The following is a 22,868-nucleotide window of genomic DNA, read 5'->3' as shown; positions in this document are numbered from 1 at the left end:
TCTCTAAGGGCTACACCAAGAAGGGGAGGGCAATTGATGAGCAAATGGTTGCGGGAGGAATCTGAAAATGAAAGGTGGGCAAATATGGATATCGATAGGGAGAATACAACAAGAAGATTTAATGATGATATGTAACCAATCAAAGTGAACATAAAGGAGGCACGAGTTTGGTGGGGCAGTTTATGCGATATACAAGAAAATCTATGGATTTGAGGATTGAAGATAATATGGGATAAATTGAAGGAAGGGGAAATGAAGCAGAGTTAGAATATATGCTTGTAGAATTTGTGGATGGGAAGAAAAGACAAAGATTTAATCTAGAAGTGGATGGTCCTGATAACAGGAGGGGATTGCTAGAGGGAGGATTGGAAAATGCAATATTGGCGATAGCTAACAAGCAGGCCGACCAAGCACAATGAAAATATCCAATTGGAATGTTCGTGGTTTGGGGCAACCACGAGCAGTCAGTTGTCTCAAAAACAAGTCGAGACACATTCAGCCCCATATTTTGGAAACAAAGGTTGCTAGTAAGCGTATAGAGAAAATAAAAAGGGTGTGTGGATTTAAACATGGAATTGACGTTGAAGCAGAAGGAACAACATGTGGATTACCATTAGGATGGAGAGAAGGAATTAATTCAACTTTAAAAAGCTTTTCGAAATCTCATATTGATGTAGAGGTGGATGAAGGGAACAAAAAAAATTGTATGAAGATTCACGGGTTTCTATGAAGCGCCTGTGGAGAATGATAGAAAGGAGTCATGGAATTTATTATGGTATCTGAGAATGGAAATAATAAGCCATGGCTAATTTTGGGAGATTTTAATGAAATTTTGTTTTTTTTTTAAAAATAAGGGGGAAGAATAAGGAAGGAAAGACAGATGGTTGCTTTTCGGGAGGTGCTAGAAGATTGTGAACTGAGTGATTTAGGATTTTCTGGGTAATGGTACACTTGGGAAAGAAGTAGGTTGGTTGGAAATAATATTAGGGAAAGATTAGACAAAGGGGTTGCTAACCAAGAATGGTGGGATATTTTTACAAGGTATTCAGTGAATCATTTGCAACATGGTTTTTCTAATCATTGTCCGGTGTTAGTGGATACGAAGGTGGATGGGAGAATACAATTTAGAGACTGACAAAGGCAATTCCGTTTCAATGCTGATTGGGTACTGGATAAAGATTTCGAGAAGCAAGTTAAACATGGGTGGTTATTGAATGAGAAAGATATTTTGGTGAAACTAAACGAGTTGGAGGTAAAATTGAACAAATGGGCAAAAAAGGAGAAAGGCTTACGAGAACGTCGAACAAAAGAATTAAATTCTAAAATGGTTGAATTAAGTACTGAAGAAATCAATGATGAGGTTTTAATAGAAATTACAGAGGTTAAATTAGAGATGAATTTCAAAGCTGATAGGGAGAAACTTTTTTAAGAACAACGGGCGCAAGTCAATTGGCTTCAAATGGGGGATAGAAATACGACATTTTTTCATAGGTAGGCTTCTTATTTTTGAAAAAAAACATGATCAAGGGGTTAGAGAATGCTTCCATGAGATGGGTTACTGATGCTGAAGAAATTTCTAAAACAACTACAGGATATCTCAAAGACTTGTTTTCGTCAAAAGAGGTAAGAAACAGTGACGATTTAATTTCAGCTATATCACCATGTATTACAAAAGAGCTTAATGAGAAATTAATGACGGAGTTTCAAGGAGAAGAGATTGTAGAAGCAATAAAATCTATAGCCTCTCTTAAAGCATCAAGCAAAGAAGGCTTTCCTGCAATTTTTTTTTCAAAAGTATTGGCATATAGTAGGGATTGACATCACTAGGTACTGCCTGGATGTTTTTAATGGTCGACGAGACATTGAGGAGGTCATACAAGCATAGTTCTTATTCTTAAGGTGATTTCACCGAAGGACATGAGTCAGTTTCGACCCGTTAATCTTTGCAATGTGATTTATAAAATAATTTTGAAGGTGATTGTCATCAGATTTCGCCAAACACTTCATTTTTGTATTGATGATAGTCAATGGGCATTCATAATAGGAAGGCAAATAACAAATAACATTTTTGTGGCTTAAGAAATTTTACATTCTTTCAAGAAAAGAAGAGGGAATTTGAATAAAGGTTTTACTTTAAAACTCGATATGAGCAATGCATATGACAGGGTCGAGTGGTATTTTGTGGAGAGGCTGATGCCAAGAATGGGTTTTTGTGAGGAATGGACTTCATTTATAATGAGGTGTATCACTAGTGTTTCATATACAGTGGTGATCAATGGAAAAAATGGGGAGGAGTTTCAACCTACAAGAGGATTAAGGCAAGGAGATCCACTAAGCCCGTATTTATTTCTAATTTATGCCAAAAGCTTTTCACGTTTAATCGACATGGCTAGGAAAGAGAGGAGGCTTTTAGGGGCAAGGATGGGGAGATGTCATATTACAGTGACACATTTATTTTTTACTGATGATAGTGTGTTGTTTGGAGAGGCATCGACTGAAGGTGCAAATATCATGAAAAACGTAATCAATAAGTATGAAGCAATATCGGGACAAATGGTTAATTTTGACAAATCTCTGATCTACTTTAGTGGTAATGTGGAGCAAGAAATACAGGAACATTGGGTAATATTTTGGGAGTACGAATTTCTAATAATCCAAAAAAGTATTTAGACTACCCACAATGGTTGGTCGAAGGAAAAAAAGCTTTTATTGAGATTAAAGAACGGTTTAACAAGCTGATGAACAACTGGAGTGTACGCTACTTATCGGCCGAGGGGAAATAGATATTTCTTAAATCCATTTTACAAGCTATTCCGATCTATGCAATGCAATGTTTTAAATTACCAGTTTCATTTTGCCATAAACTTGAAAATATTATGTGTAAATTTTGGTAGCGTAATCCCAAAACCAATAAAAGAATACACTGGTGCAAGTGGAGTGATATGTGTATCCCCAAAACGATGGGAGGGTTGGGTTTTAAGAATTTGTCAACGTTTAATACAACCCTGTTGGTGAAGTAGGGATAGAAAATTATTACTCAGCTTAATTGTTTGTTCGCACGTGTAATGAAAGCAAAATATTTCCGTTAGAATTAAGTGACCCGAATCCTTATTTAAATAAAATACAGTGGTAAAATAAAATAAAAGTAAAATCCATATAGAACTGCACTTCTTTTATTTTATTTTAGAATAAAGTTTTTTAAACCTTATTGAACATTATCCATTTTATATTGATTAGAATAAGATGTTTCAATCTTACTACACTCCTATTAGAATATGGCTTTACAAGCCTATAAATAGACATAGTCTATTTCTCTTGTAATTATTCGAATTCGACATAGTGGATTTTTCTTCTCATCTGCCCGTGGTTTTTTTCTCAAAAGGGTTTCCATGTAAAATTTGTGTGTTCTTTATTTTATTTTTATTTTATTTTATTTTATTTTCTCAAATTGGTATCCGAGCTTCCGGGTTGTTCATCTCAGTCATGGTAATGGCGTCTTTGAAGTTTGAAATTTTACTGTTGGATCGTAAAACTAGATTTGCGTTGTGGCAGATTAAGATACAATCAGTTCTTACGCAGATGGATCTGGAGGATGCCCTGCTAGGGATAGATAAGATCCCTTCGACATTAACAAATGAAGAGAAGAAGTGTAAGGATCGAAAAGCGTTAACAGAATTACATTTGTATTTGTCCAATGAAATTTTACAGGATATGATGAAGGAAAAGACCATCGCTGCATTATGGAATAGGCTAGAACAAATATGTATGTCGAAAACTCTAACGAGCAAATTGCATATGAAGCAGCGTCTTTATGCTCATCGTTTGGAGGAAGGTGCGTCTGTACACGAACACTTAACAGTATTTAAAGAAATTCTCTCAAACTTGGAGGCCATGGAGGTTCAGTATGATAAGGAAGATCTAGGGTTGATTCTATTTTGTTCATTGCCCTATCTTATTCAACCATTAGAGATACGATTTTATATAACCGCGAGTCTCTCACTGTTGATGGGTTTTATGATTCTTTGACCTTGTATGATAAGATGAAACATCTTATGGTTAAACCTGACTCTCAAGGAGAGGGTCTTATTTTTCATGGGAGATAAGATCGAAATGCTGATGATAATCGTAGAAGGACACAAGAACGGAATCCTCGCGGTAAATCTAAGGGTAAATCGAAGTCTTCAAACAAAGGTAAAACTTGTAACTTCTACAAGAAAAAAAGGGAACATTAAATCTAAGTGCTATAAGCTACAGAACAAGATTAAAAGGGAGGCTGCGAATAAAAAGGGAAAACAACCAAAAAATTCTGGTAAAGCTGATATTGTAGAAGACTACAGAGATGGTAAACTTCTAGTCGCTTCTATCAATAATTCTAAAGTGAGCGAGGAGTGGATACTTGATTCAGGCTGCACTTTCCACATGAGTCCCAATCGAGATTGGTTTACAACTTACGAAACAGTGTTTGAAGGAGTAAAGATGTTGGAACAATTAAAGTAAAGATGTTGGTACAACTTACAACTTGATTCAGTGCTTGATTCAGGCTGCACTTCTACAATCGCAGGTGTTGGAACAATTAAAGTAAAGATGTTTGATAGAGTTGTCAGAACACTTAGTGACGTATGGCATGTTCCAAAATTGAAGAGAAATTTAATTCCATTAAGTACTGTTTATTCAAAAGGGTATAGATACACAGCTAAAAGTAGGGTTTTAAATATTTCCAAAGGTTCCTTCATTGGGATGAAAAGGCAAAGAAAGACTGCCAAGTTATATATTTTATAGGGTTCTACTGTTACTAGTGATGCAGTTGTCGCTTCTTCTTCTTTGTCAGATGATAATATTTCTAAACTTTGGCATATGCGCCTAGGGCATATGAGTGAGAATAGCATAGCAGAATTGAGCAAAAGATGACTTCTTGATAGGTAAGGAATTTGCAAACTGAAGTTCTGTGAGCACTGTGTTTTTGGGAAGCAAAAGAGAGTTTGATTCACCAGAAAAATCCATAACATGAAGGGAACGTTGGAGTATATTCATTCTGATCTGTGGGGGCCATCCAGAGTGCCTTCGAGAGGTGGAGCTAATTATATGCTAACTTTTATTGATGATTTTTCTAGAAAAGTTTTAGTGTTTTTTCTGAAGCAAAAAAGCGATGTGTTTTTCGCATTTATGTTTTGGAAAATTATGATTGAAAAATAAATGGTAAAACAAACAAAATACCTCCGTAAAGACAATGACTTAGAGTTCTGTTTTGATGAGTTTAATAAACTGTACGAGTCAGAAGGGATCGTGAGACACTTGACAGTTCACCATACTCCACAATAAAATGGCATTGCAGAACGAATGAACAGAACGAGTATGGAGAAGGTTTAATGTATGTTGTCAAATGCCAACTTACCAAAGTCGTTTTAGGCAGAAGCAGCCTCTACTGCGTGTTTTTTTATCAACTAATCTTCATCCGTTGCCATTGAGAAAAAGACTCCACAAGAGGCATGGTATGGTAATCCTACTAATTGTTCTGATTTAAAGATCTTTAGGTGTCTTATGTATGCTCATGTTGATAATGGAAAATTGAAACCGAAATCTATTAAATGTATTTTTCTTGGTTATAAAGCTGGTGTAAAAGGGTATAAGTTATGGTGTCCTAAAAATATAAAAGTTGTGATTAGCAGAGATGTTGTTTTTGATGAAACTACTATGCTACCTAACTTATCTCTTAAACACTCTTCCAATAAAGAAAATCAAAAGTAGGTGGATCATTAGATTAATACAGAGTCTAGTCCTTAAGTCAGTACAAAAATTGAGAATAGAGTTGCTTTTTCACCACAATACTCTATCGCCAAAAACAGAACTAGAAAAGAAATTAAACCTCTATAGAAGTATGTCGAGGCTGATCTAGTTGCTTATGCTTTAAATGTGGTTGAAGATATAGATACAAACCAAGAGCCATCTAATTATTCTGAGGCAGTTAGCTGTGAAGACTCAGAAAAGTGGATGTTTGATATGCAATAGGAGATGGAATCACTCCAAAAAAATAGCACATGGGATCTTGTGAAACTTCTTAAAAGTAAAAAGGCTATTCGTTGTAAATGAGTGCTTAAAAAGAAATAAAAAACTCTAGGAGTTGAAGAACCCAGATATAAAGCAAGGCTTTTTGCAAAGGGTTACAGTCAAATTCTAGGAGTGGACTTCACAGATGTGTTCTCCCCAGTTGTGAAGCATAGTTCGGTTCGAGCTTTGCTTGGTATTGTGGTCATGCATGATTTGGAGCTTGAGTAGTTAGATGTAAAAACTGCATTTTTGCATAGAGAACTTGAGGAGGATATTTACATGCAACAACTAGAGGGTTTTACAGTCTCAGAAAAAAGAGGACTATTTTGCTTGCTGAAAAAGTCCATTTACGGTTTGAAACAGTTACCAAAACAGTGGTACAAGAGGGTTGATTCCTTTATGACTTCTCATGATTTCAAAAGAACTAGTTTTGACAGTTGTATTTACTTTAAAAAAACTGTGATGGTTTTTTTGTATATCTACTACTTTATGTTGATGACTTGTTAATAGCAACAAAAAATAAATGAGAGATAAGAAAGGTCAAAGCCCAACTAAGTGAAGAATTTGAGATGAAAGATTTGGGACCAGCAAAGAAGATACTTGGAATGTAGATTCTTAGAGATAGAAAAGCAAGTAAATTGTACTTAAGTTAGAAAGGGTATATTGAGAAAGTTCTTTATAGGTTCAATATGCTGAGTGCTAAAGCCTATTAGTACTCATTTAGCATCCCATTTCAGACTTTCATCAGCTTTTTCTCCACAATCAAATGATGAGATTGAATACATGTTACATGTTCCATACTCTAGTGCAGCGGAATCTCTCATGTATGCTATGGTTTGTTCACGTCCAGATTTATCATATGCAATCAGTGTAGTTAGTAGATACATAGCGAGTCCTGGTAAAGAACATTGGAAAATAGTTCAGTGGATTTTAAGATACTTACGAGGTACTACTGATGTTTGCTTACAGTTTGGAAGAACTAGAGATGGAGTCATTGGGTATGTTGATGCTGATTTTGCTGGAGACCTTGATAGAAGAAGATCTCTCACAGGTATGTCTTTACAATCGGAGGTTGTGCAATCAGTTGGAAAGCCACTTTGCAAACTAGAGTAGCTTTATCTACCACTGAAGCTGAGTACATTGCGATTACTGAGGCTTGTAAATAAGCTATTTGGTTGAAGAGACTCTTTAGTAAACTCAATGAAGACCTTCAAACCAGTACAGTATTTTGTGACAGTGAAAGTGCAATTTTCCTTACAAAAGATCACATGTTTCATAAGAGAACAAAACACATTGATGTTCGGTATCATTTTGTTCGTGATATTATTGCTCATGGCGATATTGTTGTGAGCAAAATTAGTACTTATGAAAATCCTGCAGATATGATGACTAAGTCACTTCCTATAACCAAGTTTGAGCATTGCTTAGACTTGGTTGGTGTTCATTGTTAAAGTTAAACTCTTAAGGGGTTTTATGGAAGAGGTGGAGAACTTGTTCGTTGAGAGTTCGCGATGAAGAACTTATTCATTGAGAATTCGTGTCAAGGTGGAGATTGTTAGAATTAAGTGACTCTAATTCTTATTTAAATAAAATACAGTGATAAAATAAAATAAAAGTAAAATCTATATAGAACTAAATTTCTTTTATTTTATTTAAGAATAAGGTTTTTTAAACCTTATTAAACTCTATCTATTTTATATTGGCTAGAATAAGATGTTTCAATCTTACTACACTCCTATTAGAATATGGCTTTACAAGCCTATAAATAAACATAGTCTATTCCTCTTGTAATTATTCGAATTCGACATAATAGATTTTTCTTCTCCTCTGCCCGTGGTTTTTTCCCAAAAAGGTTTCTATGTAAAATCTGTGTGTTCTTTATTTTATTTTATTTTATTTTATTTTCTCAATTTCCCAATAGGGGAATTCATAAGTGCAAGAATAGGATATTACCCATCTTACACCTGGCGAAGTATATGGGGAGCAAGACGTCTTATTGATGAGGGGATTGGCTGGAGAATCGAGGATGTGAGGAATGCCAATATATGGAATGACGTATGGCTACCGAGTCCTGGACAATGAAGAATACAATGTCAACACATTGATATTCGATATTCTATGGTGTCAGATTTAATTGAAAGGGAGTTTGTTACCTGGAAGCAGGAGGAAATTCATTCATTATTTAGTGAGGTGTAGATGCAGAGAATACTTTCAATTCCATTGGCAAGCAGTGAGCCACAAGATGTATTAATTTGGAGAGGTGATAATACAGGGATTTATACAGTTAAAAATGGTTACAAATGGATGAATACAATAGAGGAAACTAGCATACAACATGATAATTGTAACACCCCAAACCCGGCCTAGACGTTATGGCCGAATCTAGCGGCATATGAGAATACTTTTAGGAAACCCTTTTAGGAAACCTTATCAAGTGAAAAATCGTTTAGTTTATTAGCTTTACTTAAGTCGGGCAATCTTTATTCCAATTATTACGTGAAAACATTTCATTAACGCGGAAGCTAAAACATCATTAATTCATAAATCAATAATTTAACAATTTAAAATCCCAAAATAAACCCAATAATAGTTCGAGTCCAAATACATATTAATCCTAAAACATATATTTAAATAAAGCAGGTAAAATAAAGTGTTACTCAAAAATTCGTAAATGTCTAGCAGTGGTCACCATTGAGCCCTCCGTCACACCGATCCATCTACTGCTGAGGATTACCTGACAAACAAAATAAACAAAGGGGTGAGTTTTTGCAAACTCAATGTGTACATCCCCACAAACAGCATGCATACAAACAGATAACAGAATATAGTTATTCGGCCTTAGCCATACAGATATCGCATGCATAACAGATCATATATCAGAAATATCATGCTCACCAACCCTGCACACCATCTCCGTCTAACCCATCACACCATGTGGGGATAGAATCGACCCACTCAACCTTACACACCAAGTATGGGGATTTTATCAACCCATCCAACCCTACACACCATAAGGTACCGCAAAATAGTACATGGCAATTTATATATATAAATACAGCATCGCTGCCAGATAACAGGCTAATCTCCTCTCAAACTTCCTTCTCTTCACAACAATCCTAACCCAATGCAATGCATCACAAATATCATGGCATGCTATTATGCAGATAGTAGATCATATCAACATCATGTTAGAGCAGATATACAGAATCAGACAGATACACATGCTTATATTAACATACTTTTCAGTAACCAATCAGAGTAAGGGGACCGAGTAACGCTTACCACCCCTACAGTCAGGTCACAGTCGACTTAGGCAATCCATGCAACCTTACAGATCATTTCAACAAAATTGGGCTCATACGCCCGTGTTCCCTGCCTATATGGCCCACACGACCTGACTTAGATTCCCACACGCCCGTGTGGTTCATTCGTGTAGGCCGACACGAGTCCGTGCCTCGCACACGACCTACAAGCCCTCACACGGTTGTGTCCATCTGGCATTTGTGGCGCACGCACGTCCTAGCTCTTCTGTGACAAGCTTGTGTCTCGCGACGCAGGCTACCACACGGGCAGACCACACACCCATGTGGTGTCGACAGGCTACTTTTTAGCTTTCACCGAAACTCATTTTCTGGGTAATCGGAGTACACACCTGGTTCTTTTTTGCTGCTAATCCAACCACGAACACTCTAAAGCCTAAATCACTCATAGCGAACCCAAAATCAGTCTCTTAAGTCCGATTATTAAAAATAGGCAATTCTCGAAACGAGAGATCTACTTACCTTCAACGAATAACGGTGATTCTTTGTTGTTTAAAACCTGATTGGGAGATGAAAATGGCGGAGGAAAAAGTTTTTGTTAAAAATAAGGAAAATAAAGACATACCGTAAACCCTTAATTTTCACTAAACCCTAAACTCAAAATTTTGATAAAGCCTAAAATTTAGCAGAAACTTGCAGCAAAAATAATCCCAAAGCCACTGCAGAGATTCGAACTCAGGACCCTGAGTAGACTAACACTCCACTTAAACACCAAACCAGCAGGCCCAATCTGTTAAGTTCCTACCAATAAATTTTGATAAGCCCATTAACCAAAACTTAAGTTTTATCCAAATAAAAACCAAAATTTAGCCCAAGTTAAGGCTCGAACTTGGGACCTCCCAAACACACCCCAAAACACATACCCTCTTAACCACACATTTAAATCCCAAAATAACACAAAAACAATTGTTCAGATATTTCCATGCTCAACCATCACAAAAGCCGAATTTACAGAAATTTGGGGCATTACAATAATCTATCTAAGTTTTTTACAAACATATGGGATCTTAAGCTACCAAGCAAGTTTCAAATACATTTTTGGAAAGTTGCTAACAAATTTGTGCCTATACTATATAATCTGAGAATCCGCAAGCTGGTGACTAACACGATTTGTCTAGTATGCCAAGAAGAAGAAGATACGGTGGGCAATCTCTTTTGGGATTGCAACTTTACTCGACAAGTATTATGGGATTTGGGAGTGTTTAACTTAACAATCAATAGAGAAACAAGTTGGAAAAAATGGTTAGCAGTTGAATATTAAAATCATAGTAATGAAGAATGCAAAATTCGAACTATCTTTTTATGGGCTATTTGGTACAACCAGAATAGAATTTATCATGAGGGGAAAAGAGACCGAGTGCATGAAATTGTGGGCTTTATCAACGCATATTAAATAGAAATATAGCATATGGGTGAGGTGCTGAAGACCAGAAATGATACTAACGCTAATATGTGGCAACCACCTAGGGGAAATGTTATAAAAATTAACTTTGATGCATCATTTAATCAGAACTATCACAGATCAATTTCTGGAATCATTGCTTGAAATAAAGAAAGATTAATGATGACATCATGCATTTACCCATGGGAGAATATTTCAGATCCAACAATAGCCGAGGTGAGGGCATGTTTACAAGCTGTTACTATGGCGGAAGAAATGAGTTTCCAAGACATATGTGTTGAGGGAGATGCGTTGACTATTATTAGGAAACTAATCTTTGTAGTTGAAGATAGATCATGCATTAGAAGTTTGATCCATGAAATTAAGGGGAGAACCTCCAAATTTAGAAGTTTGCAATTCAAACACATACCAAGGGAAGCCAATAAAGCGGCACATGGATTGGCGTTGAAAGAACAGAAGTATGATGGACCACGATATTGGATGGAAGAGGTACCACGCGTGGTGGAAGAACTGGTAAACCGCGATAGAAATCACGACGGTGATAGAAGATAAATGATATTGATGAGTTCGGACTTGGTAACGACGGATTGGTCTGATGAACTCACGGAAAATAACAAAGACTGGAGGTTGAAAAGTCAAAAGCTGTTTGTTTCATAGGTGGAAGGTCTCTGCAATGGCTGATGCACAATGGGATTTTGTTTACAGCATCAAGGAAAATGGGATTTCTGACCTAGGTTTTTCATTTCTGTTAGTTTTAAGTTCTTTTGTTTCCTTTTACTAGTTTTAATTTCATGTGTTATTTAATTATTTCTACTTTTTGTTTTCCAATGCACTATTTTAGGTGCCAATTAGAGTAGGACAGTTGTAGGTTCATTTAATTGTTGCGGGTCAAGTTTGCCGTCAAATAAAAGCATCAGTTAATATTCAAAAAAAATGTTAAAATGACTTTATATAGAATTTTAATAAATAAAAAATATATAAAATTATTAAATATTAAATTTAAAACAATATGAATGGGTCTAAAATGAGTTTAGGTTAGTCATTTATAAATATGGGCGAGCTTAGGCAAAATTTAAGATCCATATTTTGGGTAAAGTTGAGCTCGGGCAAACATAAAATATATTAATATCATTCCTAGACCCAACCCATGAACGCCTCTAGTAAGAATCAAATTGTTGATTAAACCAGTTTGATCATCGAGTTTCAATTCAACTTATTCAATCATTACAAATACAAAAATTCTAAAAATAAAAAAAAGAAAAAAATTAATAAAAATATATAAGTATCCATGAATTCTCTTGTTATTTAAGGATTAAAAATGTAAACTTAGCAAAGCTTTGTGGTAAATTAGTAAAATAAAATAATTTAATATGTGAATAAGAAAATTATGATAAAAGTTTAATGAATGTGTTATGAGATGATGAAATAAACATAAAGTATTGAGAAAGTGAAATAATGGAAAAAAATATGAAAATTTTATGATGACAAGGAGTAAATTGCCAAACTTGAGAAAACATGTGGATGAAATAATAGAAGTAAAATACATAACAAAATTTGATAAGTGAAACAAGATATTGAGATAAATTATGCGATTAAAGTGTAACAAGAAAAAAAACTGATTTAATATGATTAATTAGTGAATATTGAACTTTTATGATAAAAAGGAACTAAACTGAAAAGTTATGAAAGTTTACAAGAAAATATTTGATAAGTGAATAAAATTATGTGATTAAATGGACTAAAGTGAAGAATGTAGTTGAGAATGCAAAAACACATGATTATTGTAATTCAAATTACAATTGTTCTTTAAGTTGTAGAAAGATAAGGATTAAATTGAAAAAAAAGTAAAATTATAGTTAAATTGTAAAAAATTATATTTATAAATAGAATGTGTAAGAAAGTGTGATGAAATAGTATATGTATGAAAAGTGAAAGTGAGATTGAATTACAAAGAATAGTAAATTTCATGATAAAAAGGACCAAACTGAAATAGGTTCAAAGTATGCAAATTTTGTTTTAAAAGTGAGAAAATGAAATTGACTCTAACATGAACTAATAGAATATAAATGACATGCCATTAAGGAAAAATTTAGTACACTCTATGTTTTGATTACACACTTCAGTGTTATCCTATTGTAACATAGCACTTTAGTGCATTCCTGTACTGTTTCTGTATATCCCATGCCGTCTATTAAGTCTATGTTAGGCCTTTGTTGAATAATAAAAGATAATGATAAAATAAAAAGTTATTGGAAGCAAAGGATTTTGATAACAATTTCTGCTAAACTGTGAAGTGATAATGTAGTGAATTAGACTGGTAAAAGTTTTGTTCCTTTCAATCCATATACTCTATTGATTATTAAGATATATCCAAGGATTATAATAATAGTAATATTTTTTATATATAGAATTCAAGGTAAAAAAGAATGAGATTTGGATTCTTGGGTACTTACTAAGCTTTCACAAGCTTAACTTGTAGGTAGAAGATTGAATTGAAGCTCTAGATTCAGATTGAAATTTCAACGCATCCTACCTCATCTCATCACCAAGGCTTGAAGATAGTACGAATTTGATATTTTGGTTATAGAATATGACATGTACTTAAGTTATTGTAAGTGTTTTGATATAATTTGAGTTTTATAGTGATTAATTGACATATCTTGGTATTTTGACTCGATGTTCGAATCGAGCATAGGGGTGTTACAAAAGCTTATCAAATTTTATATGAAGTTGGTATATGTAAAATAACATTAAGCAAAATCAATGGAATAAATATGAACAAAATAAATTTATATTATTTCTTATAAAAAACATATAAAAAACAATTATTTTAAAAAATAAAAACATGAATATGAAATCTTAATATTTATATGGTAGCCACAAATTTTTTTTCCTTGACATACATAATAAAATTGAATAAAATATGGAAAAATTATTTTCAAATGAAATTAAATCTTCAACGTGAAATGTAAAATATTTACATCATGTATGGTTATTCATTGAATGGTAAACCATTCATTTGTTTGATTGAACGTAATATACATTTAAATAGAATAACCATTACTTCCTTATTACTTGTCTTCCCATAATAGCTATTATTTGGTATCACTAAAGAATGATTATTCCATGCAATATTGAATAACAAAAAAAAAATTCTAGATTAGTCTTTTAAAATTTGGACTTAAAAAATATAAAAAATAAATTTTTTGAAATATTTTAATATAATTTGAAATAAAATATTTTAATATAATTTAATATAAAAATAATTATATTAAAAATATTATTAAATTATATTTAATAATAATTATATTAAAATATGATTAAATTATTTTTAATAATAATCTTATTAAAATTTAATAACAATAACAATAATCATCTACCTACAATTTTTTTTTGCTGAGGGTACTCTACTCATTTTATTTTTTTCCTTATACTATTATAATATTATTTTATTCAACTAAATACAAAAATACTATTACAGTTCTATTCAATTTCATTCAACCAAACATTTAAATTATTAATTACAGTTTTATTCTATTACAGCGAACTAATGTAGTGTTAAGCTCTTAACAAACAAAATCTTTAAACATACAAAGACAAATCACACAATAAAGAAAAAATACTTATATTTATTCATTTCGAACCTAAACTATATTTATGGTGGTAGTAAATTTAAACCTAAACTATATTAGACTTTTTTTAAAAAAAACAGTCTATAATTATCTAGACATTAAAAATATTTAAATAATAAATAGTTATAGATAAAATAAAAAACAAATTGAATTGAAAAATTATTTTTTAAAATTTTATTTACCTAGTTAACCATTTATTTTAAATATTAACTTAAAAAGTAGTTATATGCTTTAAAGTTTAGTATATGTTAATAATTAAAATAAATACTAATTTATATAATATAAATAGTATATAACTTAATAAATAAAAGATTATTTAATTTAAATTAAATGGAAAAATAAATTTTTTAAAATTTCTATTTATCTAATTAAACATTTTTCCAATATTTAAAATTTATGTTTATCTAATTAAATATTTATTTTAAACATAAAAGTAACTTAAAAATTAATTATAGATAATATATAATTAAATATAAAATTATTTAAGTTAAAATAAATTAATATTATTTTTTTCAAAAATATATAAATTACATTAAAAAATGTAGTTGCACCACTTATCGCAATTTTGGTGTGTGTATCTTGTTAATATTATATATATACATATATTTTATATGTAATTTATCATTTAATTTTTTTTATTTTTTTGAAAAATAGAATTTTGATAATGATAATATATCGTAAAGAAAAGAGGAAGAAAAAAAAAACACACAAATTTTTTACGTGAAAACCTTTTCGAGAAAAAACCATGGGCAGATGAGAAGATAATTCACTATGTCAAATTCAAATTATTACAAAATGAGTAGACTATGTCTATTTATAGGCTTGTAAGACCATATTTTAATAGAAGGAGTGTAGTAAGATTGAAACGCCTTATTCTAATCAATATCAAATAGATGAAGTGTAATAAAGTTTAAAAACCTTATTCTAAAATAAAATAAAAGAAGTGTAGTTCTATATGGAATTTACTTTTATTTTATTTTACCATTGTATTTTATTTTAATAAGGATTCGGGTGAATTCTAACAATATCCACCTTGACACGAATTTTCAATGAACTAGTTCTTTATCACAAACTCTCAACGAATAAGTTATCCACCTCTTCTATAAAACCCCTTAAGGGTTTAACTTCAACAATGAACGCCAACTAAGTCTAAGCAATGCTCAAACTTGGTTATGGGAAGTGACTTACTCATCATATCTGCAGGATTTTCATTAGTACTAATTTTGCTCACAATAATATTACCACGAGCAATAATATCACGAAAAAAATGATACCGAACATCAATGTGCTTTGTTCTCTCATGAAACATTTGATCTTTTGTAAGAAACATGACACTTTGACTATCACAAAATACTGTATTGATTTGAAGGTTTTCATTGATTTCACTAAAGAGTCCCTTCAACCAAATGACTTCTTTACAAGCCTTAGTAATCGCCATATACTCAGCTTCAGTGGTAGACAAAGCGACTGTAGTTTACAAAGTGGCTTTCCAACTGATTGCACAACCTTCTATTGTAAAGACATAACCTCCGAGAGATCTTCTTCTATCAAGGTCTCTAGCAAAATCAGTATCAACATACCTAATGACTCCATCTCTAGTTTTTCCAAGCTGTAAGCAAACATCAGTAGTACCTTGTAAGTATCTTAAAATCCACTGAACTGCTTTCCAATGTTCTTTACAAGAATTTTCCATGTATCTACTTATTGCCCTGACTGCATATGATAAATTAGGATGTGAACAAGCCATAGCATACATGAGAGATCCCACTGCACTAGAATATGGGACATGTAACATGTACTTAATCTCATCATATGATATTGGAGACAAAACCGATGAAAGTTTGAAATGGGCTACTAAAGGAGTACTAACAGGTTTAACACTCTGCATATTGAACCTGCAAATAACTTTCTCAATATACCCCTTCTGATTTAAGTACAATTTACTTGCTTTTCTATTTCTGAGAATCTCCATACCAAGTATCTTCTTTACTGGTTCCCAACCTTTCATCTCAAATTCTTCACTTAGTTGGGCTTTTACTTTTCTTAACTCTCATTTATCTTTTGTTGCTATCAACATTTCATCAATATAAAAGAGTAGATATATAAAGGAACCATCACTGTTTTTCTTAAAGGAAACACAACTGTCAAAACTACTTCTTTTGAAATCATAAGAAGTCATAAAGGAATCAAACCTCTTGTACCATTGTCTTAGGGTTTGTTTCAAACCGTAAAGGGACTTTTTCAGCAAGCAAACATATTCCTCTTTTTCTGAGACTATAAAAACCTCTGGTTGTTGCATGTAAATATCCTCTTCAAATTCTCCATGCAAAAATACAGTTTTTACATCTAATTGTTCAAGCTCCAAATCAAGCAAAGCTTGAATCGAACTATGCTTCATAACTGGGGAGAACACATTTGTGAAGTCCACACCTAGAATTTAACTGTAACCCTTTGCAACAAGTCTTGTTTTATATTTGGGTTCTTCAACTCCTAGAGTCCCTTCTTTTTAAACACCTATTTACAACGAACAACCTTTTTGTTTTTAGGAAGTTTCACAAGATCCCATGTTCTGTATTTGTGGAGTGATTACATCTCCTCTTGCATAGCAAACATCCACTTTTCTGAGTCTTCACAGCTAACTGTCTCAGAATAATTAGATGGTTTTTGGTTTGCATCTATATCTTCAACCACATTTAAAGCATAAACAACTAGATCAGCCTCGGCATACTTCTTTGGAGGTTTAATCTCTCTTCTAGTTCTATTTTTGGCAATAGAGTATTGTGCCCAAGAAGCAACTCTATTTTGAATTTCTATACTGGCTTGAGAAGTTGACTCTATTGTAGATTTTGGATTAATCTGATGCTCCACCTACTTTTGATTTTCTTTATTAGAAGAGCCTTTAAGAGATAAGTTGGGTAGCATAGCAATTTTGTAACAGCCCGTTTTTGGGTCAAATTAGAATAGTGGTTTTGGGACCACAAATTCGAAGTCAAAATATTTATTTTATTATTTCAATAAGGTCTACAACATGATAGATTAATTATGTGAAAGTTTTGTAAAGAAAATTTACTGTTTGAATGTTTAATTCGGTAAAAAAGATTTAATTGCGTAAAACGCAAAAGTTGCATTCTATTGTTAAAAGTGTTCAATTTCTATGAATTATTAATATGGAAGTCCTTATGATGTAATTAGTCTATTTATATTGTAAGTGGACATTCTTGGACATTGTTTAAATGATGTTTATGTTTTATAATAAGGTTATAATTGTAATTTAGTTAATAAAGTTTAATTTAATTAAACAAAACCAAAAATTTTATTATTTCATTCATCTCTAGCCGAAAATTAGGAGTAGAAGAAGCCAAAATAGGGTTCCTCATTCAGCATTGACAAATTCTTCAATTTAGGTATGGTTTTTACTTGGTTTTTAATAATTTCTATGTTTTTGAGATCGTTGCTTCGTATATTAGCTAGCGCGTACCTTAAATTTTAAATTTTTTCATGATTTTGAAAAGTGCCATTGTTGAATACTTGAGTTCTTTGATGTTTAATGATAGATTATGAAAGTTTGATGATAGTTAAACTAGTTTTGTAAAGTGATTTTTGACAAAAATGTCAATAAGGGATTAAATTGAGAAATATGTAAAATTCATGGATGAAATGTGAAATAAATGCAAAATATGGGCTAATAAGGACCTATTAAAATTTGGATACTATGGGTTATGGCCTAATTGTATAATTTTTTCATTTTTATGTGTTAAGGACTAAATTGTAAAGTAGCCAAAAATCTAGGGGTAAAATTGTAATTTAGCCAAAATAAATGTTTTAGGCTAAATTGAATTGAATAAAAGTTTGAATGAGTTAATTTGATGTTATATAGATCAAGATAAGTAAATATCGAAACTAGACCGGGGAAAACGGAAAGTGGACGAATAGTCAATAGTTTTATCTGAGGATACGATGTAAGTTCGTATAATTAGAATCGAACTTTTATACACTTGTAATTATTGAGATGAATGTGTATAATTGATATACTTGAGATATGAATGGCCTATCGATTAGTTTATTGGTTATCAAGCCCTTTTTGAACTGTATGAATTCACAGGATACTAGTGACATGTCACTAGAGTTACCAGTTTTGGTCGAGCTCCTGCATTTGTTGCGGACTCACCACAGCTGAAGCTTACCGTTTCAGCTCGTATGAGCTTACTGTTTAGCTCGATAGAGCTTATCGTTTCAGCTCAATAAAGCTTATTGTTTATCAGCTCAAGAGGAGCTTATTGATTATGGCTCGAAATAGCATAAATGATAATGAATTGACGGATTACTGATGTTTATCACCCGAGTATCCTTTGAAGTTCTAATAGAATCAACGGGCATAAATTCTGTTTATACGGATGAGTATTATGATTGAAAGGATTATTGGTTATAAGATTGAGAATGAAATGTTGAATGCTATATATATTAAGTATTGAATTGTGATAATGGAGGATTTCATGAATATTCTATTTCATCCACAATCTCAATTGATAAATCATAAATGCTCAACTCAATACTCAAATATATGAAAAATTCATCAAAACACTCAACAAGTTACCTTACCGAAATTTTTAACTCAATGAACGTCTTACGAATAAGAGTACATCAACAATCCAACCGAAGCACACCAGATGCTCATAAGAGCCAATCCATCCGAAACACACTGCTCATAAAAGCTAATCCCTCCGAAACACACCAATGCTTGTAAGAGATAATCCCTCCGAAGTACACTAATGCTCATAAGAGCTACTCTAACCGAAACACACCGAAACAAAGAGTATAACATGAAAGTTCACAACAAATGCTAAACTTCGATCCACTCGGGTAACAATCTCCACTCCAAACCCCCATAACACACCATATCTCAAATGTACTCTACTCTAAGTTCAATCCGATCCAAACATCAAAATTTCAATAACATTTCATCAACAATAATCAAATTTTCTATTGTACCATCTTAAATTATTCAAAAATTCATATAGATGTTAAATTTTAAATCGAACTTTACCTGAACTGAATAGTAATAGTTGCAGAAGTTTAGGGACTATTTTATAATTTTTCCTTTTCCACGAGTATCTACAGGATATTGATCTAAAATGTAAAATTTCTCAATTATTAGCTTACATTTCACATCCCAATCCATTTTACAATTAATACCCTTTTATTTTTTAAATTTACACAATTACCCTAAAATTTTACAATTTTTGTAGTTTAGTCCCTTAACCCGAAAATCATCAAATTAATCTTTTTTCTCAAGTAAAAATTATAACCAAATATACTAGGCCCTTATACAATCCCTAATAAACATCAAATTCACTATAAAACCCTAAAATTTTAACATTTTCACTATTTAATCACTAAATCAAAATCTAACAAAAATCACTTCACAAATTCATCAAACAACACAAACAAAGCTTCAAATACAAAATTATCATAAAAAAAATTCAAGGTTCATCAATGGAAATTTCTAAAATTTTAGACAAATTCAAAAACAAAGGTATGGGCTAGCTGGACCTAGTTGCAACGATTTTAAAAACATAAAATTACAAGAAAACGAATAATTTTACCTCCCATGCAAAGCCAAGAAGTAATTGAAGCTCCTTAGGTCAAAAATGGTGCTTTTGGACAAAGATTAAAGAAAAAATAAGAGAAATTGATTAATGTTTCAAATTGTTTCATTAAATTTTAACTTATTTACAACTTTGCCATTATACACAATTTTTTTTTATCATTTTTCCTTTCAATATGCTGTCCAACATATTGATCAGGGTTAAATTACCATTTAGGTCCTTCCTCATTTATTAATTAAGCCATTTGATCATCTAAATGTTATAATTACCATATTTTGCACATTTTACAATTTAGTCATTTTTCCTTAATTAGTTATCTAAATGTTAAAATTTCTTAACCAAATTTTAATACGACTCTAATGACTATAAATATTCTAAAAATAATATTTACGAGTTGACACGACAGAAATTTGTGGTCCCAAAACCACTATTCTGTCACCACTGAAAATAGGGTTGTTACACATAATTTCATGTATTGATCTGTTAATTTGATTTACATATTACAGAAGGCATCACCATGAATATTCATATCATCATATTATGCCATGGTTCTCTCCCATATGGGCTTACACACTTTCATGTCGTGATCTACCAGTCCAATTTTTATCTTACTAGAGGCATCACAATAAGTGTCTTCATATCATACAATGCCATTGGTCTCAACCATATGGTTTTGCACTTATTTTCGTATCGTGATATGTCAGTCTAGTTAGAAACATACTTGCCCTGATAGAGGTATCACAAATGGACATATTACTCAAAAGTTATTTACTTAACTTTGTTCATACTCCTGAATGATTCATACTCTTACCATATCAAACTTTACCTGCATACTTACCACTCAACTTCATATTCAGACAGTACTTCCAACATATCATCATAGCACATATAGCAACTACTATGATTTAATCGTTTACTGTATATCTGAGGTGTTAACATTATGTATATCTCTTTACCAGAAGAATTTACATGTAGGAGTTAAAATAAAGACTCACCTGATACTCACTAACTATAGCTCGATGCTCCAAACTTGGACATTCTCTCGAACTAGCAACAATAACTGCTTACAGAACATGAAACCATCATTACAAACCCATTTACAAACAAATTTCTAACATTCCACTAATAGATGACCCCTATGCAAGGTCTCTTATTCAAATTTATTGTTCATAAACTTATTAACAACCTTACTCTTTTAAAAACTTAACATGCATAGATATATCACTTACCAGGAGGTGGATCAACCTCTGATTAAATCAAGAACATTAACTTTCAGCTTAATGAGAAAAAGATAACATTTAAATTTAAGAAAAGGACCAAAGAATAATATTGAAGGAAGAAGAAACTTCCCTCCGAACCTTTCTCACACATATATATATATAACCAATTTCCTCATAGTGGAACTTAATAAGTGTCATTCGAATCCAGAATTTGTTATTCTTAATGACCTATAGATTCTAAGTAAAACATAAAATGAAAATCCCGCATAATTGATTTATGTCCAATCAATCTAGTTGGCTCTTAACTAGATCAATATAAAAAACTCATTTTGCACAATACTCAAGTAACTGGGCAAATCATACTTTTGGCAATAACTCTCACTCAACTTATTGTTCACTTGACATATTCTTTTCTTACATAGTAGAATAACCTGGAAAAAAAATCCTTAATTATTTATACGACGGATACTTTATGCCATCCCAAATCTGTTCGAAGCTTGCTAATCGGCGGATTACACTATGCCAAACAGATACTTCATGACTCTATGTTTTATTCTCGGATCCTTCAGACTTGGGATATGATAAGGGTAATTATTGTAAATCCTAAATGATAAACAAGTATAGAATTTAAATATCTTAGGACTCTCTTATTTTAAATAGGAACTAATCTTAACCATTAATGTAATTCTATCTGTACCATTAGATCTGGGGAAGCTCAACAATAAATAGAGCCCCCCCATTCATTTGTAATAATTTCATTCTTGAGTTAAATAATATATTGAGAGTATTTACTTAAAAACTTGATGTGCTTTTGTTTTTCTGTTTTTCGTTATTCTTTCGTTTCGAGTTTGCTTTTGTTTGTTTCAGTGCCTTTTGAGAATTTATGCAAGAATTCTCATCTTTTGAATGTTAGGCCAATTTAGATGAATTTGAACCCAAAAAATCTCCTTAAAATTGTTCGGTTTGCAGACGGAAATTCTAACCCGTGACACTTAAATATAATGAAACCCTTGAATATATTATTTTAAAAATCATAATTTAAAAAATCAATTCAAAAATATGTTAACTAGTATGCGTGCACATTTTTGTGAATTTTAAAAACAGAGTTTTTGTTAATTTTAATAAATATGCACATTTTGTTATGTTATTAAAGGTTAAAAATATTTTTAAATTCCCCACGTTACTATTAATAGTACAATCTTTTACTATTTCTTTTTAATCCTTTTATGATTTTGATAATTACTTTTAAATGTTTTTATCTAAATGCACTTTTATTGTTAATCTGCACTTAAAATTTATCTTTTAAGTTAATCCTTTTTCTTTTAGTTTTCATTTCTATTTGACTAAAAAATATATTCTCTTTCCAGTTAGATTTTTAAGTTGTCATTTAAAACCCATTTGAATTGCTATTAGGGAGGTAACGGAGCTTAACAGCATAGTGAGCATATCATAACAAAACAATAACGTAAGTAACTAAAACGTAACATTTCAAACATAAGTGACTAAAATGTAATTTGAGACAAACAAAAGTGACTATTTTTATAGTTTACCTTAAAAATAATGATAGTAAAAGGCATATATAATTATTAAATAAAATAATCATAATTTAAAAAAAAATTAAATGAGCCAAAGTAGATCTGAGC

The 22,868-nt window shown here is 31.8% G+C and overlaps 1 long non-coding RNA gene across 1 annotated transcript; it reads right to left on the bottom strand.

Moving 5' to 3' along the window:
- Positions 1-8,563: 8,563 nt before the first annotated feature.
- LOC121206081 (uncharacterized) lies at positions 8,564-11,574 on the bottom strand. The gene is made up of 4 exons (XR_005901065.1): positions 11,177-11,574; positions 9,828-9,864; positions 9,328-9,741; positions 8,564-8,779 (listed from the first exon to the last, which is right to left on the bottom strand). It is a non-coding gene; the product is annotated as an uncharacterized lncRNA (long non-coding RNA).
- Positions 11,575-22,868: the final 11,294 nt, after the last annotated feature.

Source organism: Gossypium hirsutum, chromosome A09, assembly GCF_007990345.1.
Source record: "Gossypium hirsutum isolate 1008001.06 chromosome A09, Gossypium_hirsutum_v2.1, whole genome shotgun sequence".
Classification (NCBI taxonomy): Eukaryota; Viridiplantae; Streptophyta; class Magnoliopsida; order Malvales; family Malvaceae; genus Gossypium; species Gossypium hirsutum.
Note: the sequence above shows the minus strand (reverse complement) of the source record. Positions and strands in the feature narration are given on the sequence as shown.